The following is a 13,147-nucleotide window of genomic DNA, read 5'->3' on the forward strand; positions in this document are numbered from 1 at the left end:
CGGCGCGGTGGGAGCGAAAGTGAGTGGAGGAGCGAGCGGGGCGGGGCGGGGCGAGTGGGGGAGGGGCGGGCGGGGGGCGGCGGTTGGGCAGCGTCGCTTCTAAGGCGGAGGAGGAGGAGGAAGGAGGGCGAGCGAGGAGGATGGCGGAGTCCGGGCTCCTGACGGTAACCCGGGGCCGCTAAGGCGGGAGGGTGTCCGTGGGTCGGTTCTTTCTGCCTTCCTTCCTGCCCGTCGGGCAGTCGGGCTGACTGTCGGCAGGGGGAGGCCCCGAGCGCCCTGACAGGCGCGAGCCGGCGGGGCCGGGGCGAGGCCCCAGGGGCCGGGGCCCTGGGAGGCGCCGCCGCCGCCGCGGCTTTCTTGGGTGCTGTCGCCGGGAGGCCTGGGTCCTTGGACCCGGCTCTCCGTGCGGGGACCGCCGCCGGGCGCCAAGAGCAAGCCGGCCGGCTCTGACAGCGACTGGAGCCAGGCCTGAGGTGGCGCCGGCGGGCGGCCGGGACAGCGCCCGGGCGAGGGCGAGCCGGCGCGAAGGCGAGGGCCGGGGGCGTCGGGCGGACCGTCCTGTTCCGCTCGGCTCCCGGAGCCACGGGGTCCAGGCTGCTGGGCGACCCGTGGGCGTCCAGGAGGGCGTGTAACTGGTTGGCGGGGACCCTGGCGCTGCGGTAGTGGTACGGGGTGGGGTCTTTCCTTGTCCCCTCCCTAAAGCCCTCCACGCTCTCCTCTCCTCGTCTCCTCGCCCTTTGGCGAAGAGTGGTGAAGTAGGTTTTGGGTGTGTTGCCTGGTGAAGCGAGTTGTAGACATCCAAGACTGCCCAGTTGGACATGCTTGATGGCAGCCTCTTTCGCGGTAGCCTTTAGGGATAGAGAAAAAGTGCTCTACCCCCTGTCCCCCCCCCCCCCCCATCCAGCTCAACGCTAGAGGCTTCAGGACACAACGATTTTCCCCCAGCCTCTCAGTACCCATTGTTTTGTACCATCCTCCTCCCCCGCCCCGTGCCTAGGTAGAAGAATAATGACACTAAACCATTAATTGCTCCCCCCCCCGCCCCGCCTTCAGCAGCGGATTTGTGTTATTGTGTTAGTGTGGATTTACAAGCAGGTGGAATGAATACTGATTCGGAATTTGTGTGTGAGTGTGTTTTTGAGCTTACAGCTCTTACAGTTGCTGATTTGATTTTCTATCTGTTGCTTTGTATCATAATGGGGGTGATGAGAATAAAAGAGGAAGCAATGTTTTGCAACCTACCCAAAGAAATGTTTTCTAAGTCTCTGGGGATGCTGAAGCAAAAGTGGGTTGCAGATGTAGACAGTATAGTATTTGCCTCCATCATAACTACCAGCAGTCTATAAGTTTACACTTGCACACTTTTGTACATTTCTTAAATGTCAGCAGCTTCTAGTAGCTACTCAGAGATTATTGTATCTAAAACTTATTTTTTGTTATGTTTTGCAGAATCCTAGGGTACACTTGTGTAACAAAGTGTTTTGCATCTGAATGTAACATCAACACTGAACCAAAATTGCCTTGGTTTTACATACTTGAGTTTATTAGTGTACTAATCTCCAGACTTCACCCTTCCATGCCATAGCCCTTATAGCTGTTACTTTGTATTTGAAGAGACTTAGCTATTGTGTACAATTTGTAACAGTCAGTACGTTTACATTTATAGTTTGAATGTATTGTGTTGAGGTTTTTCCATGTGACAGTGACAAGAATTTTGAGGATTATAAAGTATGTAAATAACTATTACCAAGATATGGAACTTAGACTTTTATGATAAAGCTTTTAATATAAGGTACACTGAGGTGCTTTTGTTTAATTATGAATACACATTTGGAAAATAGACCACAGACAAATACTTTGTTTAAGGTTTGTAACTTTCTAATGGCTTAAATGTGATACAAAGCTAACGTGTAAAACTATAATCTTTTTTCCAGAGTTACTGAGACATAATTGACATACATCACTGTATAGGTTTAAGGCATATAGCATGCTGGTGTGATTTTTATGTATTGTGAAATGATTACTACACTAGGTTTAGGTAGCATCCATCTTCTCATATAGGTGCAATAAAAAGAAAAGAAAAAAAGCAAGCACAAAATGTTCTCCTTGTGATAGAACTCTTGGGATTTACCCTCTTAACTTTCCTCTTCATCGTACAGCTGTGTTGGCTATATTCATCATGTTGTACATTACATCCCTAGTACTTATTCATTGTATAACTGGATGTTTCTACCTTTTGACCACCTTCCTCCAATTCTCCCTCCCTCCATCCTCCACTTCTGGTAACCACAAGTCTGATTTTTTTTTTAAAGGTTTCACAGCTAAGTGAGATCATACAGTAGTTATCTTTGTCCAGACTTATTTCACTTAGCATAATGCCTTCAAGGTCAATCCATTTTGTCTCAAGTGGCAGGAATTCCTCATAAACCTATATGCTTGAAATGCTAGTTTTGAGGTATGGACCTCACCTATTTCTAAGGTTGCTGCTTTTTCCCAAACTGCGATTGTGCAGTTTTTGAAGAAACAACTACATTTATGTCAGGTTGGCATGTGTTCTCTGGCGTCATTGTTAATACAATTTTCAAGAGTTTAAAAATTTCTCTTAATTCGTATAACATGTTCTGGTTTAAAGAGTGATATTAACAGCTTGCAGCTGGGTAATTTTTTTAGTTTGTAAACATTCAAAAAGTTGATTGGAGCTCTTTTGATAATTGTAGCAAGTAAGAGTCTTACAACAGCTTGTAAACTACAGTCAGAAATTTGAAATATTTCACTTTTCAAAAGAAACAGCAAAATTAGAAATTCTTTTGTTAGACTTGCTGGAATCATACTTTTTAAATAGTACTATCTTGGGTCAGGGCTTGTTCCACGTTCAAGAGACAGAAACTGGAATTCTCTGTAGAATACTCCCAAAGATGGTTTCTGAATAGTTGCCGGTAAAGTTTTTGCCTTGGCTCACCCGTGTGTATTGTGGGGGAAGGGTGAATAAAATTGGAATTCTTCATTATCCAGGTAGTTAATTGCTGTCATTTTTGTTTTGAAGATATGCTGGATTATCAATATCTCTCATGTAATTTAATATTTCTGTAGGAGTTGTGTTCTTTAAACAATTTAAATAAATTTTAGTATTTTTCTAATAAGAAATTTAAATATAAAAATAATCTGTTGTGTTTTTTACTAAAAAATATACTCTAACCTGTACGTGAAGGGTGAAGATTAAATGAAAGACTCTATCTTTAGAATTCAGTTTACTATATCATTCATGTATGAAAAAATGTGACATAGTGCTTATAACATAATAACCATAATGGAAAAACCAAGACCTCCCCTCCCCCTAAAACCCCCCAAAACAATAAAAAACAACAGATAAACAAGTTCACCCATAAGTCCTTCAGTGAGTTCCAAGTTTTGTAGCTTGGCCTCGGAGGGAAGTGTTCTTGAACTAGTTTATAATATATCTATTAGGAGAGTAAATTTAGATATATAATAAACACTTTGACAATTTCTAATAAGACTAGTAGGGAATTGGTAAATATTTTGTTATAGATGAATTAGATAGAAATTGGCTGTGATTTAGCAGCAGAGTGATACAAAATATTTTTATGTGGTACTTGAAAAGTGAGTAGTGCAAATATGAAATTGGTTGCTATTTTTATTGTTAGACGTAATGATTTATGCATTATATTATGCATTAGGTATGTTATAATGTAAGGATAAATCTTTCACATATAGATGCAATTTGTTATTCTGTTATCTGTCTTCTGACTTTTGTTTTGTCTACTTGTTACACTGCATCGAAGTTATGCCCTATTGATCTTTCTGGAAATATTTTCTCTGTTAATAGAGTGGTTAAATTTTTGTATTTTCATATCTCTGTCTACACTGACTTTTAAAACCTGAAAAATGTGTAAGTTCCCAAGTGACTCATGGTGTGCTTGAACTTGGTATATTATAAAGTTTTCTGAAATATAATTGTCAGTCAGTGTAGTTTGAAAAGAACATGCATATAAGTCTGAGAAACTGATTTACATTCTAAAATGTGTAGTTGCATTATTTTAAAGTAAACTAATGTTTATTATGTCTTTGTTAGGTATTTTCCCCTGATTTGCAACTTTTTCACAAATCAGAGTTCTAACACATGAAAATAATATTCTAATTACAAAGGACTCTTCAGCTTTTGAGATGTTGGTAACATATGTGCTTTTTAAGAAAACATGAAGTTCCCATTATCAAGAATTAAAAGAACTAATTAGCTTTCACACTATATGTCTCATCGCAACTTTTCTAAAGATCAGCACTGGTTGCAAAAAGTATTGCATGCTATAAAAGGCAAAGGTTCTTTTCTCAGGAAGAATGAACATATTTCTTGAAGCTAAAACATAGGAGACCTTTAAAGGGTATAATTGGTCCCTATGTGAAATGAACCTGAAGGACTTGCATGAAGTATTTGGCATGTCTATCTTCTAATGTTTATAGCACCGTGAACACTCAAAATTTAAGCATTTTATTTGTCCTCAAATACTATTTATAAACCCTACAATTTTAATTTAGTAATTTTACATTTGACCAAGATGTATCTTTTCCCCTTAGCTTTTCTAATATCTTGGAGGTAAAGTGTAAATGACTTGTTTGACACTGAGAATGTTTAGAATTTGGAGTGAATTTCATCAGTTAAATTTGGGCTTTCTCAGTTCCATGTTATACAGTATTCCTTCCTGCTTTTAAGACTTTCACAGGTTTTAAAGATTTTATTATTTAGTTTTAGAGGTAGGGGAAGGGAGGGAGAAAGAAGGAGAGAAACATCACTGTGTGAGAAGTACATGGATCTGTTACCTCTCACTTGCCCCCAACCGGGAACCTGGCCTGCAACCCAGGTGTGTGCCCTGGCCTGGAATTGAACCTCTTGGTTTGCTGGCTAGCACTCATTTCACTGAGCCACACCAGCCAGGGCAAGACTTTTGCAGTTTTGCATATAGTCTTTATGCTAACTTTTAAATTTTGTTCTATAAATATTTCTCACTAACCATAGTTGCGCATTTGGTAATGTCATAGATGTACTGAGTGCCATGTATTTCCTACACTCTGGGGATGCAGATGTAAATATACTGTTTCCTGCTTTCAGTAAGTTCATTTTGTTGCATGAACTGGACACATCAGTAGTTAATTGTTTTTTTGTGACAAGTGCTTTGATAGCACTATACACTGAAGAATTCAGCTGAGTGAAGACTTAGACTGCATGTTTAAGCAGCATTGCTTACTGGAAGACAGGACCTGAACTAACTCTTGAGGAGAAAGTAGGATAGGTAAAGGTTAGAAAAAGCACAGGAGTTAGAGATGTTGAAGTCCATTTGGAGAATTGCGGGTGAATAGCAATTTGGCTTCTGTGTATGACCTTCATGAAAGCTCATATTTTTAGAGACTGTTATTTTCTGTATGCTTAATTTAATTTGGGCCTTGAACTGTAGACCTCCATTAATGTTAGGGAACTACTCCAAATTATTACTTAAAACTTAATAAAATTTTTATTTTATTAATAGTTAAATTAAATACAAGGAGGACATATCAGAATGATGTGAAATAATTTCCAGACTTAGAAGGTGGATAATGACAATATGTTTCAAAATTGAAATTAAATCTTTTTCTCAGCATTTATGCATGAGTGTTGAGTAACATTTATGAATTATTTTAGAACTCATTGTAGGTTTTTATTATACTAACATTTAAAATTTGCTGTTTTGAGAATTAGAAACAACCACTTCCCAAATTTACTTAGAAGTGCCACCTTTTCCAGTAGGTAGGTCAGACTGTATGATCAGTAGTTACATCCTGGTAGAAGTCATTTCATAGTCTTAAATAATTTAGAAATTTTCTGAACTTGTATATTAAGTAATTTTTCATATAGAATGATTTGATACTTTTTCAAGGGCACAGTGAAGCCTTCTTTACTATCCCAAACTTCATTCCCCTCAAAGTATAATTAGTACCCCAGTTTCCCGTTTTAAAACACTCTCATGCTGCTTTTCTTTTGGTTTTTGATACTTTTAGTTATTTTCATTATAGAAATTTGAGAAATTTCTTTTTAAAATTTTCGCATTTTAGCAATTACCTTATAAGTGTTCTAATACCTCATTATTTTAAAGTTATTTATTAGGAAACTAAAACTTTCTGGTATCAATTCCTTGGATAGAACCCAATGCAGTGTTCACCTGGCTAACCTAATTGCCATTCAGCCTGCAATGTTTCTTCCCTGGGGAGGCCTTCTTTGATTTCTAGGTAGATTCTTCTGTTAAAGGTCCCTTAGCACCTGTACTTCTTTTTTATTCCACTCATCATTTTTGTAATGGTGTGTTTAATGTCTGTCTTTCTGCTAGACTGTAAACTTCATGAGCATCGAGTATTTCTCTGGTATCCTAGACTTTGTAGGCTCCTAATGGAAAATTAGTTTAAATTACCACTCTTGAGCCCCCAAAACAAACAGGACACTGAAAAGGACAAGAGATGTCATTGCTCTTAAACACATTTCCTGTTCTTAGAACCCCTCAGGACATAATTCAGGGCTTTTTTTACTCTCATAATGTACAGCTTGGAAAACAAATGTAAAAAGGCCTGTGATATTCCTAGAGGCCATATGAGAGTTGAAAATAAGAATAGAAGAAAGCAGTTAAAAAGCAGATACAAGACTCTAAAAAATATATCAGTTTAAGGCAACTTAATGTTTTGATAAACATTTAGAATCTTTTAAGACACCATTTGTTTTATATGCAGAACAGTATAGCAGTAATGAGGTAAGGTTATGAAGAAAAGGTTATTTGCTATTAGTGTATTTTGTTAAAGGTGACACAGGACTATGTATTGTGATTCTGAAAGGTTTCTATCTAAAATGATACAATTTAAAAATTTTAATGCATTGCACTTTTATTATTGGAAAGATGTGCTCAATGAGATGAAATATAGTAGATACCATAAGTATTTGAGTAAAATTAAGTAGAAGCAAATAATTATCTCACAGTACAGAATCAGTGCAGTGTAATATTACAACCTTATAATTTGCAGAAGTAGGTTTATACCTAATGTGTTCTTTGTTTACTTAGCTGTGAAATATGTAAAATTGAGTAACATGTTTTTCTTCATCAGTTTTGAATGAAAACATACCTGTTGCAATGATATGACAAAATGACGCATTTCTGCAACTTCTGTTCAAGAGAATAAGCTTAATCTCTTGGCATTTCCTGGTAACCTGGACTGGAAAAATTAGATTGGAGGTCATAATTAGTTTTTTGCCAGAAGTATGTGCAGTTTAACAGATTGAGTGACCTGAAATAGATTATATTCAATTCAATTTTGTTTTATATAGCTTCTGGGATAAAATGTTGCTTTAGTTCTGGGTCAGATAAATTTCATTTTATCTTAATATTGTAATCTATTCCATTCTTTGACAGTGTAAGAATAGGTAGAAGAGCCACATAATTATTTATTATTTTGTTGCTAAAATAAATAATGGTTTATCTACTATGTGTTAATTACAGTTTTGAACTCAGAAATAGAATGCTTATATACTTAGGCAGTTTAAAATAGTAAGGTTTTATGATTTAATCTTGAAGACATTTATTTCTGTACTTTGGAAGTAGGGATTTGAAATTTTTAATACTAGAAATATGGCCTAGTTTCAGAACACCCACTGAGCAACTGTGGGAAAGCATGCTTAATGGCTTGTAGTGCTGCAGTATTTTTTAATCCCCACCCCCACCTGCTGTTACATAATAGCTTATAGTAGTACACACTGAACATGAGTATTTGGGACAAGAACAAAGTTGATTGAAGCCCCCAAATATGTGAGACTGTATTAGGCTTTGTGTTGGGCTCTAAGGATCTAAAGGTGATCAAATGTAATGATTGCCAGTGAGTGCCATAAATCAGGTGGTTACAAATAAGGCATGGAGAGCGAGAATAGTTTTGGGGTTTGAGGAAAATGACTTTTAAAATGGAGTAACTGTCTTTGAAGTAAAAAAATTTTAAATGCTATTAAAATTTTAAAAATAACTTTGACATAAAACATTTCCATGAAGATTGTGTACATGACTTAAAAATGTCAGTAGAAATAATTTTAAACACCTCCTCCAGAATGTTGTGCAATATTATGCCAGTCTGTGAGACTGAGCTACTAAAACTGTTTAGAGACTAGCTATAAGAATGAAATTTTCTAGTTTACATACATTGTTCAGAAAGGTATGTTTGTAAAGGCATATGATAAAACATACTTCTGCCAGCTTATTAAGTAAAAAAGGGCCTGATAATCTGCACTAATTGTAATATCTGCAAATGGATATTAGAGTTAAATATTTCAGTTTAAGGGTTTTTATGATATGAAAAAGGAAGGACTTAATAAATTTGCTTTAAAAGTCAGCTATATAATTCTTGTAGATTTAGCTCTGAGAGTAATGCCTTAATACATGACTAATTATTCACATACAGAAATATAAAAAACTTAGGGCCTTTTCTCAACTGAAAAACTCAGTTACACCTGACATTTGTATGTTTTTGTGTGTGTGTGTGTGTATGGTAATAATTGATACAATAATAAGGGTCCTGTGGCAAGATATTAAAAATTTTGTTTCATTAAAGAAAGTTGAAATTAAATTTAATGTAATTGAAGTTTGCTATATTTTATTATACTCAAACTCTTTGAAAATTGATACTCAAACTCTTTGAAAATGCTAGAATCCTACGCTAAAAATAAAAACTTGTTAATTAGCCCACCTCTTTCCTCACTACCATTATCCAGTTTTTATATGTAACAATTTGATATTTGAGTTGCTTCTAAGAGTAATTAAAATTAAGTATTGTCAAATAATTTGTTTTCCTTTCTGGCATGGTTTAAGTAACATATCACTTGCTACTAGCAAATTACTACATGATTTACATTTTTTGTGATGTAATAATTTTTTTACATCAGTGCTTTTGTAAACTTTGGGATTCATATTTTGGGATTACAGTCATAAGATAGTTACATACCAGTTGGAAACTGGTTGGGTTTAATGTGTTAAATTACAAAAATAATAAAATGTCCTTTTACATATATTCAAAAACGTAAGCAAGGGCTGCCTTTATTTTGAGTAGCTTCTGATGGGAGAAATTGCTTTACTTTAAGTTAAATTGGGCCTGGCTGCTCAGTGTATTTCTTTTAATCTTAGATTTTTTTCTTTGGGATATTTTAAAAAATTAATAAAGAGATGTATTTTTAAAGTCCCAAATGTATTATGTAAATCTTATTTTAAAAACTGTCAGGATAAGTAGATTATGTTGTCTTCATCTAAGTAGTTTCAAAATGTGAAAAAGGCTATTTTATAGTAATGGCAACTTTCTAAATATTGATTCTTAGATGTAAAATACCTACCTTGAGACCACACAGTCCTCTAATTTTGTTACATATATCATTTATTTTTGTCTGTATATTTCTGACAGTTTCTGATAAGTAGTTTATAGAGCGAGTAATGGAAAGGCTTTATAACCAGATAAGACCTAGTGAAGGAATGTGTAGGTTTATACAAACAAAAATGAAGCCGTTAAATTTAATTAGTTTTTAGCTTACAAGTACTGAAAATCATTTTTTAAGTTGAAAATACTTTATTGAACACTATAGTCATCTTAGTATGAATAACCTAAGATAGCAATTACATTTTATCTTTTTTGCTTTACACTGATAACTAAGTCACCAATTTATTGATTTATTGCCAATTTGCCCCTAGTAAATAGTAAATTATATTTTGGGAATACTTAGGTTGTGCATGACATATTTTGAATTCCTTGGCAAGAAAGGCAGTTTGATCAGTATTTGGAGGTAAATCTTTTTTGGGGGAGTGTTTGTGTGGCATGAATTTTTCAGATATTGTTTGGTCAAGGATATTTGATGTTTACTACTATATCTTAATTCATATTGAGACATTTAAATCCCTCCTACACCTTTCCTGCTTTTCATTTTGATACTTTGCTGGAGAATCTTGGAGTTTATATACAAGGTGAATTGAAGTATTGTACAAGAGAGCTGTAATCCCAATTATGGTTTATATTGTGTGTTGGGTAAACAAGAATTTTCAGTTCTTTGCTCAAAACTTTTGTTTGCCCAAAATCAAAATTACATAATAAGTCTTATGCTTTCTCATAAGAAGGAACACAGATTTCCTGAAAAACTCTCATGTATTTGCTGTTGTATAAAAAATTACCGTACTTTGTTGTATATAATGCCACCCATGTTTTTGTGTGCATTATACATGGAATTATTATACCCATGTTGTGTAATTATTATACTCATGTATAATGTGCATCCTTATTTTTCTCTCAAAAGTTTGAGCAAAAAAGTGTGCATTATACATGGCAAAACACGGTAACCTTGTCTCTGTCCATGTCAGTTCAAACTATTTCATTTTGTCTCCTGACCAAAGGGGAGAAAAAAATTGAATGAATGAGTTTGAAGGTGCTGTGAGTTGTACATTCTTGACATAATTCTGATAAACAGAGGGTTATTTATTTTTCTTCACAGACAACTATTTCTTGAGCCTCCATGAAAACTGCTCTTAAGGATGCTGATTAAGGATGTGTTTTTTTTTCCTCTCTGAACAATAATGTTACCTTCTGCATGTTAATATGGGGTGCTTTTTTGACCTTAGGTCTTCCAGTTTTAAGGATTCCTTTTTAACTCCTGAATATGAAAATATTGGCTTGGCCAAAGTCTGTATGTTGTTTTCTATAAAATAAAAGATACATTTTTCATTTTTACCAATAACTTTATTGACTTGGATATTTTGAATATATTGGCTAGCTCCTGAGTGGTATAACAATGATTGTTCTCAGTCAGTGTCTCAGTTTGATCACTGTCAACTTCAGCTGTTCTGCCCGACTGTGGATCCCAGTCCGCAAGAATCTCCAGCATGAAACTTAGCAAACCACTTTTGATATGTTCGATCAGTTAAAACTCCTTCTCCGTACACTGCACAAATCTTTTTTGTGTGTTTTGGTTGCTTTTTTACTTTTCTTGAAATAATAAAGCATAATATGTATGCCAAAAATATTGCCTATTTTCTTCCATCTGCAGTATTAAAATGGCTACACAAAAATTTGCCGGTTTTGGTAAGTTTTTAAAATGCACACTTATATGACAGCTATCACACTATAATCAAACAAAATTGTTTCAAATGAAGTTAAACAAGTAAGCACTACTAGAGCCATCTTACAGAAAAAAAAATGAACTTTTTGGCCAACCCAATATATAGTTTTATTTAATTTGGAGGGGTGACAGTTTATTTTTGTCATTTAAGCTAATTGATAGAGTAAGGAGTGTTCAGATCTTTATAAATACAGGAAAACAGACATGAAATCTTGCCATTTTTAGGCATTTATTTAAAAATTTGAGTGATGTAGCCCTGGCTGGTGTGGCTCAGTGGATTGAATGCCGGCCTACAAACAAAAGGGTTGCCTGTTGATTCCCAGTCAGGGAACAAGCCTGGGTTGCAGGCCAGGTCCCTGGTGGGGGGAGCACACAAGAAGCAACCACACATTGATGTTTCTCTCTCTCTCTTTCTTGCTTCCCCTCTCTCTAAAAATAAGTAAATAAAATGAAAAATTTTTTTAAAAACCTTAAAACATTTGAACGATTTATAATTTTAAATGGAAACTATACATGAGACAAGGTTTTAACCTGTTTATTGTTTGACTGTCTTCATTCAATAAGTGTTTATTGAGCAGTTATTGTGGGCTTAAAAAGTTCATAATATTGTTTAACTTGTCCAGCACTTTATAGAGTAAAAATTGCCTCTTTAAGTAAGGACCCTGCTTAAAGGGCAGATAAAGCCAAGTTAACAAATATTTGTAATTCTTTAAATAAATATATTGGCTATATGTGTGAGGCATTATTTCTAAGGATACAACCGTAGAAGAGAAGGGTCCCTATTTTCCCATTACTTTAAATGAGGGAGTCAGACAACTAACCTGGTAAGTATAATACAGTGTGATACATATTTTGATAAAGGGGAGTTTCAAGTGGTATCATGGAAAAGGGCGGGATTCAGAAAGGCTTCCCGACCTCTGAGCTGAGATCTGAAGAATAAAAAATTCACCTAGTGAAGAATTGTAAATCTGTGTTTCTAGCAGAAAAACTTGTATGAAGTCCTAGGGACATAGCACAACCTGCTGTGGGATCTGAAAGAAGTTCTGTGGCTGGAGTGCCAAATGGGAAATAGTAGAGTCATGGCTGGAGAAGCAAGCAGGGGCCACACCTTGAAAGGCTTGGTAAATACTGCTAAGAATTTGGGTTTTATACTGAGAGCTATGTTTGTGGGGGCCACCCACTCTTCCTCCAAGTGTTTCAAATTGGACAGTAACCTGATTAGATGTGAGTATTTGAATGATCACTCTAATTACAGTGTAGTGATTAGGTTAAGAACAGGATGGGGGAGTGGATGTGGTAATAAGACCAGTTACAAAGCTATTAGAGGAAATTAGGTGTACCCTGGAGCAGGGTAGTGGCAATGAGAATGAAGAGAAGTTTGAAGGGTTGGGAGAAATTTGGGGAGAAGAATGGATAGGATTTGGTGATTGTTAGGATGTCAGAGTTGAAGAAGAGAAAGGAGTCATGATCACTGCAGGATTCTTGACCCTCCCCACCTTTTTAGTTGATTTCTCCTTAGCTTTTATCTTTTATTTTATTTATTTTTAGAGATGGGGGAAGGGTAGGAGAAAGAGAGGGAAAGAAACAGCAATAGGCTGCCTCTCGCATTCGCCCCATGGGGACAGAAACCACCACATGTGCCCTAAGTGGGAATTAAACCGGAGGACGCCTAACCAACTGAGCCATGCTAGTCAGGGCTCTTTAGCTGTTATTTATTTATTTTTTTTTAAAGAAGCCCTTGTGGGTTCTCCCAACCTGTAAGAGTGGTTTAAGTGCCTTCTCTTGGTGTTGCAGCAGTTCTTACCACACTCTTCTTCGCCTTTTCCGCTTGTTTGTAAGTTCACAGGCAAGACCTGTGTCTTGTTATTGCATACTAAGCACCTTGAACAGTGCATGACACTTAGTATATATTAAAGTGTTGAATGAATGGAAATATAGTTTTTATACTTATAAAATTTAAATATTTATAATTGTAGGAAAAAACTG

At 36.2% G+C, this 13,147-nt stretch overlaps 1 protein-coding gene across 2 annotated transcripts in view; it reads left to right on the forward strand.

Annotated features, from left to right (window-relative positions):
• SHOC2 (SHOC2 leucine rich repeat scaffold protein) overlaps positions 1 to 13,147 on the forward strand; it is a 75,756-nt gene that overhangs the window by 684 nt on the left and 61,925 nt on the right. Inside the window, exon 1 of one of the 2 annotated variants that reach the window (XM_045854627.1) lies at positions 78 to 164. The exons of the other annotated variant lie outside the window; for it this stretch is intronic. The gene's annotated coding sequence lies outside the window, so the exon portion shown is untranslated. Of the gene's footprint in view, positions 1 to 77; positions 165 to 13,147 lie in introns of those variants that run through there. 2 annotated transcript variants of the gene reach the window in all.

This window comes from Phyllostomus hastatus, unplaced genomic scaffold (assembly GCF_019186645.2).
Source record: "Phyllostomus hastatus isolate PE091 unplaced genomic scaffold, TTU_PhHast_1.1 phas_scaffold_1066, whole genome shotgun sequence".
Taxonomy (NCBI): Eukaryota; Metazoa; Chordata; class Mammalia; order Chiroptera; family Phyllostomidae; genus Phyllostomus; species Phyllostomus hastatus.